Raw genomic sequence first — 15,069 nt, 5'->3', positions numbered from 1 at the left:
TTTAAAACTGTCCAGGTGCCACGTACGGATAAAAGAGTGTTTTTCAAACAAACTGATTTGTGTTATAGGTGTGGGAATACTTCTCATTCTAAAGGAAACTAATTTTGCCGGGCCAAAAATTTTATGTTATGTTATGTTATGTTATGTTATGTTATCGGAGCTTATATTAACTACAGCTGCCCCAGCAAAGGGGCATCCCGGTGCTTGAGGCATCAGAGAACGGACCTGATCACTACAGAAGGATTGCTCTAACAAAAAAATGAAGACCAGAGAGCTATATTAATGGAAAGAGATAGGTTTTGATAGCTTTTCTAAAATCCAACAGACCCTCCAAACCACGTATTTGAACCGGCAGGGAGTTCCATAGTTTAGCCGCCAAGCAACGGAAGGACCGTCCACCCGCTTGACAGCGTTTTACATCGGGAACAATGACCAAATGCTGCCCTAAGGAACGCAGCGAGTGGGGGGGAGTATAGGGGGTAAGCAAGTTACAGAGCAGGCTAGGCGTAGCGAGCTTCAGTATCTTAAAGGAAAGACATAAAGTCTTAAATTGGATCCGCTCCGCCATGGGAAGCCAGTAAAATTTCCGGATGGTGTCAGCAATAGGACAGAACCGAGGGAGCCCCAACAAGGTTCTGTCCGCAGCATGTTGGACACGCTGCATCTGGATAATTTCAGCCTGATTGGCCCCAGTAGCAAAGAACTAGCATTGTCCAGTCGGGATAGAATAGTCGACTGGACAATAAGCTGGAGTGTTGGGGTTCAAAAAACTTCAAGAGGGGTTTAAGACCTCGCAAAAATTGTGCCAAATTTAGCCATTTTGCCAAAATATGTCAAAGTGCTAGACATGCTGGTAATGGGCAGCCAAACAAAGGTCAGAGCAGTTCTGTTGGTGTGGCAAACGTATCTGACTATGACAATAATGAATGTGGAAATATGTAAAATATCTAAGATTACTTGAGAGAAATGGGTATGGTCCTGAATGACGGTCAAGTCATTACTGGAGATGCTTCCAATTGTGTTGATCCTTATGTTAAGATTGAAGTGGGAGATAAGAAACTCACAGTTATTGGTCGATTCAGGCACAAGAATAACTATGATTACTCAAGAGTTATTTGCAGAAACTTGGTGTGATCGTTCTTTACAACCCCCCTGACAGGACACCAGGTTCCTATGAGGGGCACAAAATTCAATTAGCTGGTTTCATTGAAAAATCCTAGGCAAGGTATATGTTGCTATCAAAGGGTTGTCTATTTTAGGCTGGTTTTACCAGGGTTTGTTTCAAATGGTTCTCAGACCTTGTGCGAAAGAACAAATTAGTGTAGTTGATTCATTGGATCACACTGAAAACCTGATTCACGAATACCCGACGGATTTCGGTGGGGGTTTTAGAAAAATAAAGTGTTTACACATGAGATAAAAGTGAAGGATGGTGCTATCCCCGTGAAACACAAATTAAGGAGTGTGCCTTTTAGTGTTAGAGAGGGTTTGGAAAAATAACTTTATGAATTGTGTATAAAAGGATTTATTGAGCCAATTGAATCTTCTTTGTGGCTTTCACCCTTGGTTGTGGCAAGAAAGAAAAACGGGGAATTGCATGTCTGTGTGGATTTACACAATTTAAATAAGAAAGTTTGGATTGACTCACATCTTTTCCAAAAATAACTGAGTTATTGGCATTGACCAAAGGGTCTAAATGGTTCACAAAATTGGATCTTTCTTCTGCATACCACCAAGTGCTATTAGATCCTTCTTTAAGACATTTAACAGCTTTTGTGTCACCTAGTAGAATATATCAATATTGAAGAGTGCCGTTTGGCCTAGCGTCATTGTCAGCTGTTTTTCAAAGGTTGATGAGTCATATGTTGAAGTGTGTCCCGGGAGTTGCAGTTTTCCAAGATGATGTCTTGATTTTTGGTGAGACTAGAGATAGCCATGACAAGTCTCTTAAACAGGTTTTGGGAATCATGCAGGACAAAGGGGTTGTTCTTAAAAATGAGAAGTGTTTGTTCCTCAAGGAGAAAGTGAAATATCTGAACCATGTGGTGTCGCAACACGGTGTGGAGCCAAGACCAGGTTTAGTTAAGGCAATTGTGGACGCATGTCCACCTACTGAAAAGACACGGTTGAAGTCTTTCATTGGTCTTTGTGAATTCTACTCAAGATTTCTCAAAGATTAAGCATCAAAAGTCCAACCTTTAACAAGCATGTTGAAGAAGAGGGTTCCTTTCAGATGGGACAAGAGCTGTCAAGAGGTTTTTGATTGGATCAAATCACAGTTGGTTGGTGACAGATTCCTCAAGCCATTCGATCCAAACAAAAAATGTACCATCACTGTTGATGCCAGTGGTTTCGGGTTGGGAGCTATTCTCACTCAAGTCAATGGTGACACAGAAAACACGGTGGGTTATGCCTCCAGGGTACTGAGGGGAGCAGATACAAACTTTTCAGTTATAGAGAAAGAATTGTTGGCCTGTTGGTGGGCTATCTGGAAATTCAATCTCTTTAGTAGGTAAACCATTCTGTTTTGAGGACAGGTCATAGTCCTTTAGTTTCCATCCTGTCAGGCAAGAAATTTAAAGCGCACACACCTAGATTTGCTAGACTTTCAAATAAATTGTTGCAGTACAATTTAGATGTTGTGTGTTTACCTGGACTAAGAATGTTAGAGTCGATTTTCTGTCCCTTTCTCCCGGTGTCAGAGTCAAACTCAGAATTGGAAAAAGATGATGATCAAGATGATTGTTTTGTTGCCGCGATTGATGTACAAGATATGTGCGCAGTGAGTGAATCTGAATGGAGTAGAGAGTTAGCGAGAGATGATTTTCTTGTATAGGTCGTGAATTATGTCAAAAAAGGGTGGCTTAAAAAAAATGTTACTTATAAGTTTCAAACTTTTGTGAAAGTTTCTCAAGAACTCACAGTAGAAGATGGTATTATTTTACAGGGAGAGAGGTTGGTACCTCCTGAAAGTCTAAGGACGCGTTTGTTGTATGGTACGCATGAAGGGCATTTAGGAAAAATCTTAACCAAACGCAGATTGAGAGAGTTATTTTGTGGCCACAGATGGACATGGGAGTTGATGAGTTTATTGATAAAAGTGTGGTTTGCGGAAGTGCAGAAAAAGGCTTCAAAGTGAGGACTCCTCCCATGCAACCTGTTGATTTCCTGAGTAGACCGTGGGAAAACAATTGTATTGATCTTATTGGCCCTTTCAATATACTTCCTGTGTCTTCTAAGTTTGCTTTGGTCACTATCGACTGTTACACAAAATGGCCTGAAGTTCGGTTTTACCTCTAAGAACATCATTTATTTTCTAATAGATGTTTTCTCAAGAGATGGGTTTCCGTCTTCTATCATTTCAGACAACGGTGTACAATTCATCAGTGCTGAGTTTCAAAATTTTCTGAAAACAAGGGGGAATTGTGCATCACAAGAGTTTGCTTTACCATCCCCAAGCTAACGGGTTGGTTAAGCGTATGAATAGAGTTTTCAACAATTGTGTCCAATAGGCTATTGCCAGCAGGTGTGTAATGCAAAATGCAGTACGTTCCATGCTTTGGTTTTTCCGCACGACTCCACATTCTTCCCCTAGAATTTGGCCCTTCAAACTTTTAAGAGGGAGAAAGCCTTCCACAAAAAATTCGCGCAGGTTGGATGTCTAAACGGGTCAAGATGAATGTTATTGGTGATGTGGATGAGTTTGTCAGGTTGAATGTTAACAAGGCTCAAGAATAGCAGATAAACAATTTTGATGAGAGGAAGAAAGCTGTTTCTCAAAAATCTGTGTGGGTGATGTGGTACGCATTAAAAGTCCTATCCACACACGGAAGGGACAAATTAGGTTTTCAGAACCTGTTATTGTTGACAAGGTATTTGTCAATGTCATTAGGGTTCATAACAAGAACTGGTTGAACATTGCCAGAGAGGTTAAGTTGAAGAATCAGCAGGTGCTTGAAAAAAGTGTCGATGGGTTTCATGGTAACTCTGTCAAGAATGATTGTTTAGATTCAGCTTCCATAAGAAAGAATGAAAGTTGCTTAGTTCCTCCTCATAGTAGCAAGCGATATTGCAATATTCCACTGAGATTTCAGTAACGTTATTTATTGTATATTTTACCTGCTATTGTTACTTGTTCCTTTTCTTGCTAGTTTTCTTTTTATAGGGTTTTCTTTTTAGTATTTTGTTTTTATTTTTCAACTCTACTTATTGGTTATCTTGCTAGTTTAGTTTTTTTCTTAAACTTCTGGAAGGAGAAGATAATGTAGTAGTTTGCTATGTTGATACTTTGTTCTCCCAGCATCCATAGTTAGAACCCCATACGATGTACGTTCTAGATTCTATGTTGGAATGTAGCTCCTTGTCAGTTGTGTGATTGCTGGGAACTGCTGTGACTGCTGCGTAGTACCTGTTTACTAAGCAATACATTTTCTAAACAACTTGAGAAGTTTACTCTGCTTACTACAACATCCTAAAAGGATATGTGTGCTGAGAAATTCTTATATATAGTTCAACTTTGTGATGTTTTATCAATCTTACTTGCATGTGATTAATCTGAGCGATGTATGTAAACCAACAATTGAGGGTCTCGGCTTTTCACTATATGTTTCTTATTACATAAATTTTAAGCTGAGGGTTTTCTCTTATTGGCAGATAAGGAACATTCAGAAGATATAGACTGAATTGCAGAAGTGTGCCTTAATGTTGTAGCTAAATCTGTACAATCCACTAAAGATTACAAGCCCTCTGATGCTGGCATTGATAATGCAGCTGCTTAAGGTCTTCCTTCTTGTTAGATCTGGCATCATTGGCGTGAGTCTCCCTTCCATTTTGACAGATTTCCTCCTCTGTTTTGATATGTTTTTGCTGGTTATATGCTTTGGGCACTGTGCCACTTCCATTCAGGGCCACAGTGCAAGTGCTCCCTATGTTAAATTGATGTACTAATTGGTTATTCCATGATTGGGTTATTTGATTTACCTGCTAGCCCCTAGTACAGTGCACTTCACCTTCACCTCCCCTCTGAATTTCCTTGCTGGGAATTCTCAGCTCCAGACATTTGCGTGTCGCTGGGAGCTGGAAGCGCGACGCATCGAGAGGAAGCATGTCGCCGCCGCAGCTGAAATTGTCGCATCGCCGGAGAAGCGAGCCTTCGCCGCATCTCCCTGGAAGCGTGTGTTCATCGAAGCTGCCTGCGGTCGCATCACCTGAGAAGCATGACGCCATCGAGAGAGTCGCCGTCGCATCACCGGAGAGCGTGTCGCAGGGCCTGTCGCTGCTCCAAAGTACAGAGTCGTCGCAAGGCTGCCAGGGCGTCTATGCATTGTCATCGCTTCGCCGCATCAAGGGCGCCATCTTCTCGCATCGCAACCGGATCTTCACATCGCATCAAGGCACCATCTTGCGCACCGCAAAGGGCCCGCAGGCCGAGAATCTATGCATCACTTCCGCACTGGTAAGGATCACGACGCATCCCCTACTCTGCGCAAGCATTGAGGCACTACGCATCATTTCCCCTGGATAACGGAACCGACGCATCTCCTATTTTGCGAGCCTTTTGTTTATTTTGTGTTACGCATCCAGGTACTTTGTTGAGAACTTTGTCGCATTCATCATCAACTTGAATTAAGTAACTTTTAGCATCTTTAACGCAATCTTAAGTGTAGTATTGTGGATTTTTGTTGTCTGTGATCTTGTGTTAAGTCTATATAAAGAATACTTAATTCCATAAAACCTGTGTTGTGTCCATCTGTAGTGTTTTCACTGTATTACTGTGAATATTCACAAATGCTTAACACACTGCCTCTGAGATAAGCATGTCTGCTCGTGCCAAGTTACCAATGGGCTGAGCAGGGGTTATTAAGGAGTGTAATTCCCTTATCCTGACTTAGAAGTAAGGATCCCTATTTGGACAAAGGTGAATACCATTGCCAACTAGAGACCCCTAGATCTAACACTTCTTCTGTTGTATCAATGTTGTTGTTCTTTTTATACATCATCTAATGAATCCAATTCTGAGAAAAAACGAGGCATACAGAAGATTTACCACCTTCAGTGAAAACTACACCAGACTTTTCTATGGAATTTCTTTTATATGAAATCATGGTTTACCGACCATTCACAGAAAAGATGATTCCTGTTTACCCAGGAAAAATAGATCACAAATATGAATTATTACATTCCTTCCAAGTTTCTGCATGAGTTGTTAGATTTTAACTTGACTCTCCTTCATCTGATTCCGCCATTTTGTGTTTGTGAGACTTGGCCCTTTCCCCAAAATTTTTCGCCTTTTTATTTCCCTTTTAAATCAGAATGCCCTCATGGTAACAACAATGTATAGGCCTTGTGTAGTGAGGAAAGCCCTGTGTACTGTGAAACTGATGTTAAGATGCAGGTGTCTTATACCCCTAACATGGCTGCCACTGACCACTGCTGCTGCAGCGGGGTTTAGTGGGCGCATTCTAGTGGCTAGGGCCTGGCTGGAACCCTCCAAACAATGTATCAACTTAGCCTGCCAGCCTGCCCACAGGTAGAATGGTGGAACCTCCTAGAACCCCCTGGAACCTTCTGGAACAGGTGAGGTGACACCAACTGCCACTGCCAACTGTCAACTGGCACTGTATAAGGAAAGGAAGGTAAACTTTCCTGTCAGAGGGACTAAGGGGAGACCTGGGGAAGTACCTACGCAGGAGGATAGGCAGTGGGGGTCAGGGCAGGGTCTTATGATACTGGAATGACAGGGCCTAGTGTGCTGCTTTACAAGTATTGAGGCATCCTGTACCCCCCCCACTGACCTAACCCCGCGGCAGGGAACCCCCAGGGACCACTTGAAGGGATTGGCTGAGAAGAACTTGGAACACCAGCCACCAAACTATTCCCCCCTTCAAGGAACAAGAAACCAAGCAACAAAACTAAGGGCGTAAGGAACATCACGCCAACAAGAAACTAAGCTTCTATTTACAAGGGCGCAAGAAACATCACGCCAACAAGAAACTAAGCCTCTATTTACAAGGGCGCAAGAAACCTAAAGCGCTAAGAGGAAATTAAATCATCACAGGACTTTTGAAGAAGCTAACAGGTATTGGCGCGGTACTGACCCTGCGTTTCCTGATGTCACCTGGGGTCTCCCTTGCTAACCTGCTACTGGGGTGTCACCTGTCCTGTATATCTAGCGCTGCCCTTGCTGACCCTGTGAAGAGCGCTGAAGTAATGGAGGGGGTTGCTGCCTTCTGAAGCGCTATATTTGCCTGAACAGCAGCACCCTGAACTGAATGTTATTAGACCTGCTGGTCTTGCCCCCACCTCGTGTGGGCCAAAGCGCTATAGCCCTGCACCCTGCTGTCTGTGAAGCACTAGAATCCTGGGCGTGATTCCTGCCTGAAGCGCTATATTCTGTGGTGCCCTTCAGCAGCGCTACCTGGAATGAACTGTCTGCCAAGCGCTACCTCTGCTGTGAATTGCCTGCTATATCGTAGCGCTGTGAATCCTGAAAAGCGCTATCCCCCTGAAGCGCTGTGTCACCAAGAACTTCTGTGGCTCTAGAAGTTGCTGCCTTCTGAAGCGCTGACTCCCTGCTCCCCCAACGCTCCTTTGCTGTCCCTGTGAAGAGTGCTGAGGTACTGAAGGGGGTTGCTGCCTTGTGAAGTGCTGTACCTGCAGGGTGCTATTATCTAAACCTGATTGCCTGCTGAAGCGCTGTCCCCAGCATTGCCTGTGGCCAAGCGCTGTCATGTGAGGAACTGAGGTAGTGCCCAGGGAAGCGCTGTAAGTTCACTCCAAGCGCTTTCTTGAATGTCCCATAGAAGCGCTGTAATTGTGCCTCCAAGCGCTCTCTTGTAGGCCCCAGAGAAACGCTGTATTTTTGACCTTAAGTGCCCACCTGTTGGCCCCTATGTGCCTCTAGTGACGTGGAGGCCATTAAGTTACTGTTTATGCCTGAGGACAGGCTTGCCATTCATGAACAGTTTGGGCCCTGGTTCCGGCGTAGGCCTAAAGACATACTGAGTTCATCTGCGATGGCTTAGCCCTGCATAGGGGAGTCCAAGGCATAGTAAAATGCTCATTGAGAATGCTTTACTGAATTGCTTATTGAAATGTTCACCTTAATTAACAGAAATGTTTTACTAATCTAAAGCAAGGCCTGTGCTTACTTAATGAGATGTTGCTCTCTAGCAATGAGTAATGTTCTATTTATAAGTTACTTAATGAAATGCCTATGCCTAATTCCTTCCCTGTAATGTTTACTCCTGATTAGGGGGATGTTACCTATGATTGGGGAAGAGTTTTGAAGTGGTTATTCCTGCTTGGAACCAGGATTATTCTGAACTATAGAAGTTTTATTACACCCCTGCCCCAGTGTTATAACCTCTACTTATTTACAGGATTACTCTTGGGTGCTGAGAGGTTTATGCCTGCTTAATGTAGGAATTAGAATGTTGATCCTGGCCTGGGGTGGAAACGCCAACAGCTGCATAATGAACTGTGTCTGCTGACTAATGAAACATTTATTCATGTTGGTTGAAAGGTGGAGCACATGCCCACAGTTATGGAGTGAGGTGCTCCTTGCTTTAAAGAAATGTTTACATTTACTAAAAGGCTTTACATGCATAAACCAAGTCTTCTAAGCTCAGGCTTGCCTGTTAAAAATGGTTCTCTGCCTTGAAGAGTTGTTAACTGTTGATTGCTGAGTAGGGGAACGTTAATGCTATAAGGATATAGTTACACTGCCTAATGAGATGTTTTATCCGCAGTGGCGTGTTTTTATTCCTGCCATAGGAGTTTCATTCCTGCCTAAGGAAATGGTTAATGAAATGTTTTACCCTCAGTGAAGGGTTTTACTTCTGCTAAACTGATTATCTCTATTGCAGGAAATGTTTTACCTGTAAGCTCCTGATTAATAGGGGGAAGGCCCTGCCTGTTCAGGCATCAGGTAATAGGATGGTGTGTGATGCCTAAAGAAATACTTTACGCCTAATGAAAGGTGTTGACCTCATTTGAGACAATGTTTACTCCTGCCCAGGGAAGGGTCTCATACCCCTGCTATAACAGAGATCTACTTACACCTGCTCAATGTAGGGATTTCTACTTCCCTGATGGAATGTTGGTGTAGCCCTGATACAGTTAAACCTGCACAAGGGGATGGTTACCTAGATTGCAATGTTTTCTCCTAGTTAGTGCTGGCTAATGCAATGGTTAGCTGGGCCCCATGAGAAGTTCTCCCAAAGGGATGCCCAACCTTGTTATATGGAATAATTATTCTTAATGAAATGTTTAATTCCTATTACAGGAGGAGAGTTACGTCCACATACTTTTGTGGCAAATGAAATGTTTCATATTTAAGGAAATGTTTGAACTACACTTAACGAATTGTTTATTCCTACAGCGGGGAGATGTTTCTGTTATGGAACTGTCCCTTTGTTTACCTGAGGAAATGGATATTGATGCTTAATGCAGTGTTGTTCTTATGACTTTGAGATGTATTCCTTTCAGGTACTGATCAAGAAGCAAGGCGTAGGTCGGGCCTGTGTCCCACTAAAAATGTATTTAACTATTTATTGATCCAATATTTAATATTTATTGCAGAACGGATATTTATTCATCCAATATTGATTGCAAGTCTTGAGACACATGTATTTTAAATGAATTTATGATTTCCCTGATCCTGCTCTATCTATCTGATTATTTATCTTAATACAAATCACTTGTTTTTATACAAGCTCTGGAGTGGAGTCATTTATTGCGTGCCCAGGTTTCTGTCTCAGTGTGAGTGTGTGCTGCATGATCGCTTAACACATGTGCTTTCGGATGCCTACCCGCTCGTGCCATGCTACCCCAGGGGACTGGTGACCCCAGTTCCAACATATTGGTGTCGAGCGGTGGGATCCAGGACCTGTGACCATGCAGCACCCTCCATTGGGACAGGGTGCACAGCAATTGGGCTGCACAATTATTGTGTGTGCAAGCCTTAGTAATTGACCCCTCCACTGTCTAGCCTGTGAGTGTATCAGGGCCTGTTGGACCTCATTCTGTCGCCACATCCTAGAACCTTTTTCCTGAATTATCTGAGTCCTCACCTGGCACTGGAGTGTTGTGTCAGGGGATGGGGGTGCCTGTTGGGTGGAGGGAAGAAGGAACTCCGTACCACTTTGGGGCACGGGTAGGAGCCCACCCAGAGGGGAGAGGGGATGGGGACAGGAGGGGCAGGTCACACCCAGGGAGGCGGTCACACCAGAGAACCTTGGAAGGGGGGGGGTGTCGTCAAAGAGGTTAGAGCAGAAAAGGGAGAGTGTGAGCCTTGCAATGAAGGAAGTGAAGCTGGTGCACAGGCTTCAGCTAAACAGAGACAGAGCTGAAGACCTTGAAATCATGTGTGCCAGGTACTTCCATGGTGGCAGCGTACCCGAGGTTCGGGGTTTGGACCAGTCACGGGGTGTAGAACCTGGACTGGGGTTTCAGGTGCAGGGATTGCCTGACCTGGAGGGTGGGGTACCAGTAACTATGGACCCTACCAGTGTGACTTCCAGGGGTACCTATCCGGGGAGGAGGGTGCGGAACCCTGGAAGGGGGTGCAGAGGGAGGAAGGACTCTCCTCTGGCACTGGTCCAGCCACGGGGTTAAAGATCCTGGGTTGGGTGGCCAGGTTCAGGGGTTGCCTGACCTGGCGGGAGGAATCTCTGTATTCAGAGTTCCCCCGGTTGTGACTTCCAGGGGTACCTATCCGGGGAGGAGGGTGCGGAACCCTGGAAGGGGGTGCAGAGGGAGGAAGGACTCTCCTCTGGCACCGGTCCAGCCACGGGGTTCAGATCCTGGGTTGGGTGGCCAGGTTCAGGGGTTGCCTGACCTGGCGGGAGGAATCTCTGTATTCAGAGTTCCCCCGGTTGTGACTCTCAGGGGTACTACTCCAGGTGGGAGGGTGCGGAACCCTGGGAGGGGGTGCAGGGAGAGGTAGGTCTCGCCCCTGTCACCAATTCAACTTAAGGGTTTAGACCCTAGGTTGAGGAGGAGAGTGGAAAAAGGTACCACGGGCCTGGGGCGACTGCCCCCCACTCTGAGAGAGAGTAAGGGCCAGAGACATCTGGATTGGAGGTCTGTCCTGGCCGCATCCCACTAGGAACACCAGTGGGGTGGTTGGATTAGCGAGAATGTCATGGTGGTATTGGGCCTGCGTCCACCTTTTTCCGCCCCAAGCAGGGAAGCCCATCAAGGGAATGATCGGTCTACCCTGGCTTTTGGCTGGGGGGGAGATGTGTGAGACTTGGCCCTTTCCCTTTAAAGTTGTAAAAAAAAGAAAAAAAAAAAAACATTTTTAACTCTGTGCCTCTTTGCCTCGAGTTCGGCCTACAGTATAAACACATCCTACAAGGATATGTGTGGTGAGAAATTCTTATATATAGTTAAACTTTGTGATGTTTTACCAATCTTACTTGCATTTGATTAATCTGAGCGATGTATGCAAACCTACAATTGAGGGTCTGGGCTTTTCACTATATGTTTCTTATGACATAAATTTTAAGCTGAGAGTTTTCTCTTATTGGCAGATAAGGAACATTCAGAAGATATAATCTGAATTGCAAAAGTGTGCCTTAATGTTGTAGCTAAATCTTTACAATCTACTAAAGATTACAAGCCCTCTAATGCTGGCATTGATAATGCAGCTGCTTCAGGACTTCCTTCTTCTGTTGTATCAATGTTTTTGTTCTTTATATACATCATCTAATGAATCCAATTCTGAGAAAATGAGGCATACAAAAGATTTGCCTCCTTCAGTGAAAACTACGCCAGGCTTATCTATGGAATTTCTTTTATATGAAATAATGGTTCTCCGACCATTCATGAAAAAGATGAATCAAAGGATAAAAAAAAGTCTCTCATGTAGAACAGAGAATAGTGATATAGAAGACTCAATCACTTAAAGTTGATCATCTTTAACCGCTTAACCGTGGCAGAAATTCCGCCGAGGTGCGGCGGTTTAAATGAGTGGGCTGGGCCGTGTCGGTCAACGGATGTGCGCAGCACTACAGAGGTAGTGCTTGCGACGGCCGTTGGCCGATGGGCGCATCGAAGGGGTTAATCTGAAGTAGCAACTCTTAAAAGACAAATAGGGGAGTAATCTAATATTCTAACAATGTATGGCCTACCAGAATAAACTGAAGGAAATTCTTCTACTGCTTTTTTAAGGTTGAGTACTCCTAATGTCTTAAACATTCCAGATGGCACACATTTAAACATTCAAAGTGCTCATTGTTTCAAGCCAATACAAAAATCTTCCTCCAAACATAGATTTATGAAAGGTCATTTTGTCAGCAAAAACAAAAAAGAAGATTTAATGGGACGGTAACAAACTCTTCTTCTCATAAGAGGCCCTAAGTTTACAGCAGCAACGAGAATGAATTCCTGCATATAAAACCGTCGCTGAGAGCAATTAATGCTAACTTTGACATCATTAATCCATGCTTCTTTGAACTTACATATCTTCTGATTTAAGAAAGTTTACATCTCAGTTTAGAGAGAAGGAAAGAGATTTCTTGTGTTTCCGTGTCTTAATGGTTTGAAATCGTTTGCCTCTCCTTTGCTGCTTGTTCTATTGTTGGATCATGTTTTTTTGTTTTTCTCAATCGGTTATGATCACTTACCTTTATGTTAGTGCTAGATTCTGGGTTAGTGCATAGAGATGAATCATTACACGAGTGAGCCAGCAGACCTCCAAGCCAGTGACACAGATAAAAATGTCTGAACAGAACCATGGATTCAGAAAACACTGTGCACTGCCATCACTGCTCCACATGACAGTGACAGTAGTATAATGAGGGCACGCTTTGTGTGCCCTTTCAGGTCCCACTACACACCCAGGACCACACTCATATCAAGTCACAGGTCCAGGCTTATGAGCAGACACTAGATTAGTGTGAAACTAGGCTCAAAATCAAAAACTAGGATACCAGATACATGCAGTCAGGTACGCAGGGCATAGCAATATGTCTGCTCACCATGCAAGAGGCCTTCCAGTCCCAACACTGAGAATGCAGCTGAGCTTCTCCAGTTCACTCTGCATTGGCTGTATCATATTGTTGCCTACTCTTTCCCTCCTTGCCTTCCATGTAGCTCCAGGGCTGATGAGCACCCTATTCCCATGACCGTTTGGCCTCCAAATTCCTGCTACTGAAGTTTATGCACTTTTAAAGAAGCTTGGAGAGATAATGTTGTTATGCGGGACATTATCTAATTATTGAAGCAATTGGTTTGTGTTTCGGGTGGATCCAACTGAGTTGAACATCGCCAGATGCCAGGTCACTCTTCATTGGCTTAATCAAGCTTGTTGTTTTCCTTCCATTTATCATTGTGGGCTGACATAGAGCATGCTACTGTAATATTTCAGCCGCCAAAAATATGCTGCTGGTATCTTTAAGCACTACATGTACTTTTAGATAAGCTTGAAGGGCTTGTGCACCTATGCAGGGCAATGTCTGAATCTTCAGGCAATTATTTAGTGTTTCTGGGTATCCTGCTGAGCTGTATATTGTCAGTCACCAGTTCGCTTTTCATCGGCAAAATCAAACTTTAGCCCCGCCGTTGCCCTGCCCACCATCCATTTAGTTGTAGTAAGCGGATGATACAAATTTGCCTATAGGATGACAGGGTAGAAAAAGAGAGTAGGGATTCCTTTCAGCTATTTTGCTTATGTTGTTTAGTGAGGCTTAAAGCAAATCATTGAATACATGGAGATATTTTTTATTTAATGTCCGAAATCATGATTCAAATTGTTTTTTGGCGCACAGTGCTTGGAAATATCCGGACAATAAGCACTAGAGCATCAAAACAGGTTCTCCCATCGATAATGCCAAATTAAGGGGCCCATTATGATCGCAGATGGACTTGAGTCCGTCCGCACCATAGAGGAGGAGGGAACCTCCGCATGGCCTGCGGAGTTCCCTCCTGTCCAATTAGGATGTGACCGCTACCCTGGCGGTCACATTCTCTATTTTTACCATTGCGGCGGGTGCGGCTTCAAGCTGCACCCGCCGCAATGGTAAAAATGCATACATTGCATTTGTATGCAGAAAGCGGCAGGCACCGTGCGGTGCCTGCCGATTTCTGCATACAAATGCAGGGGGGTACCATAGGTACTCCCCATGTGCACCCCCCATCCCCCCTTCACCCAGGGGGCCCACAACAGGCCCCTTCAGTGAAGTTCCACATGCTTTTCCATGGCGGAAAACCCGCCGCGGAAAAACATTTTTTAAAGCCCATCCTAATATGGCTGGCGGTGTCTGAGAGACACCGCCACCATATTAGAGCTTTTCCGCCGCGGTTGTAAGCCAACCGCGGCGGAAAAGCTGCAGACGGAAACCAGGACCCACCAGCCATCCTAATGTGGCGGTGGGTCTTTGGTGGGTCCGCTGCGGTTTTTCCTCATCCTCCGGGCCAGCGGTGGCTTCCGCCGGCCCGGAGGATGCGGAAAAACCGCAATCGTAATAGGCCCCCATGTTTTGAAAACGCAGACCATAAAATATTACTTTCCTAACAAGATCTCTAAACACCTCAGCCATCAAAATGACCCAGTGAGGGAATGGATTATACTGGAAAGGGGTCCGGCTTGTCTAATTGCTGCAGAGACAGTACATGACATGTTTTTCTTTCCTCTACAACATCACAGCTCACAAATTCTATCCTCATGACCACGACGGGCCAAGGGGAAGTTCCCAACAAAGTTATCTAATCTGTCTTTTGATTTAGTTAGCCTTATGTCCCTAATGTGCATAACCTAGTTGACATAAGTGCAAAAATGATTCATTCTGTGGTAGTTGACACATTATTAGAAATTAACAATAATCAAACTGTTGATATATGATTCAATTTCCTTTCCTGTAGAATTCCCTCTGGTTAAATTTTATGCTGTCCCCAGCCCACTATTTCTGACGCATCTGTGTCGTCAATGATATTATTCATACATAGGACTATGACTTACTTCGAGAAGCTAACAGCATGACAGTTAAAAGTATATGATCTCGGTTTGATTATCCTAACCACGTTATTTGAGTGCTAACCAGGATTGCTGTTAATGACTCTGGC

General features: G+C 44.1%; 1 pseudogene; it reads right to left on the bottom strand.

The window, feature by feature from the left end:
* Positions 1-13,063, bottom strand: part of LOC144762366 (beta-glucuronidase-like) — a 51,044-nt pseudogene extending 37,981 nt beyond the window's left edge.
* Between the last annotated feature and the right edge of the window lie 2,006 nt (positions 13,064-15,069).

Source organism: Lissotriton helveticus, chromosome 6 (assembly GCF_964261635.1).
Source record: "Lissotriton helveticus chromosome 6, aLisHel1.1, whole genome shotgun sequence".
Lineage (NCBI taxonomy): Eukaryota > Metazoa > Chordata > Amphibia > Caudata > Salamandridae > Lissotriton > Lissotriton helveticus.
Note: the sequence above shows the minus strand (reverse complement) of the source record. Positions and strands in the feature narration are given on the sequence as shown.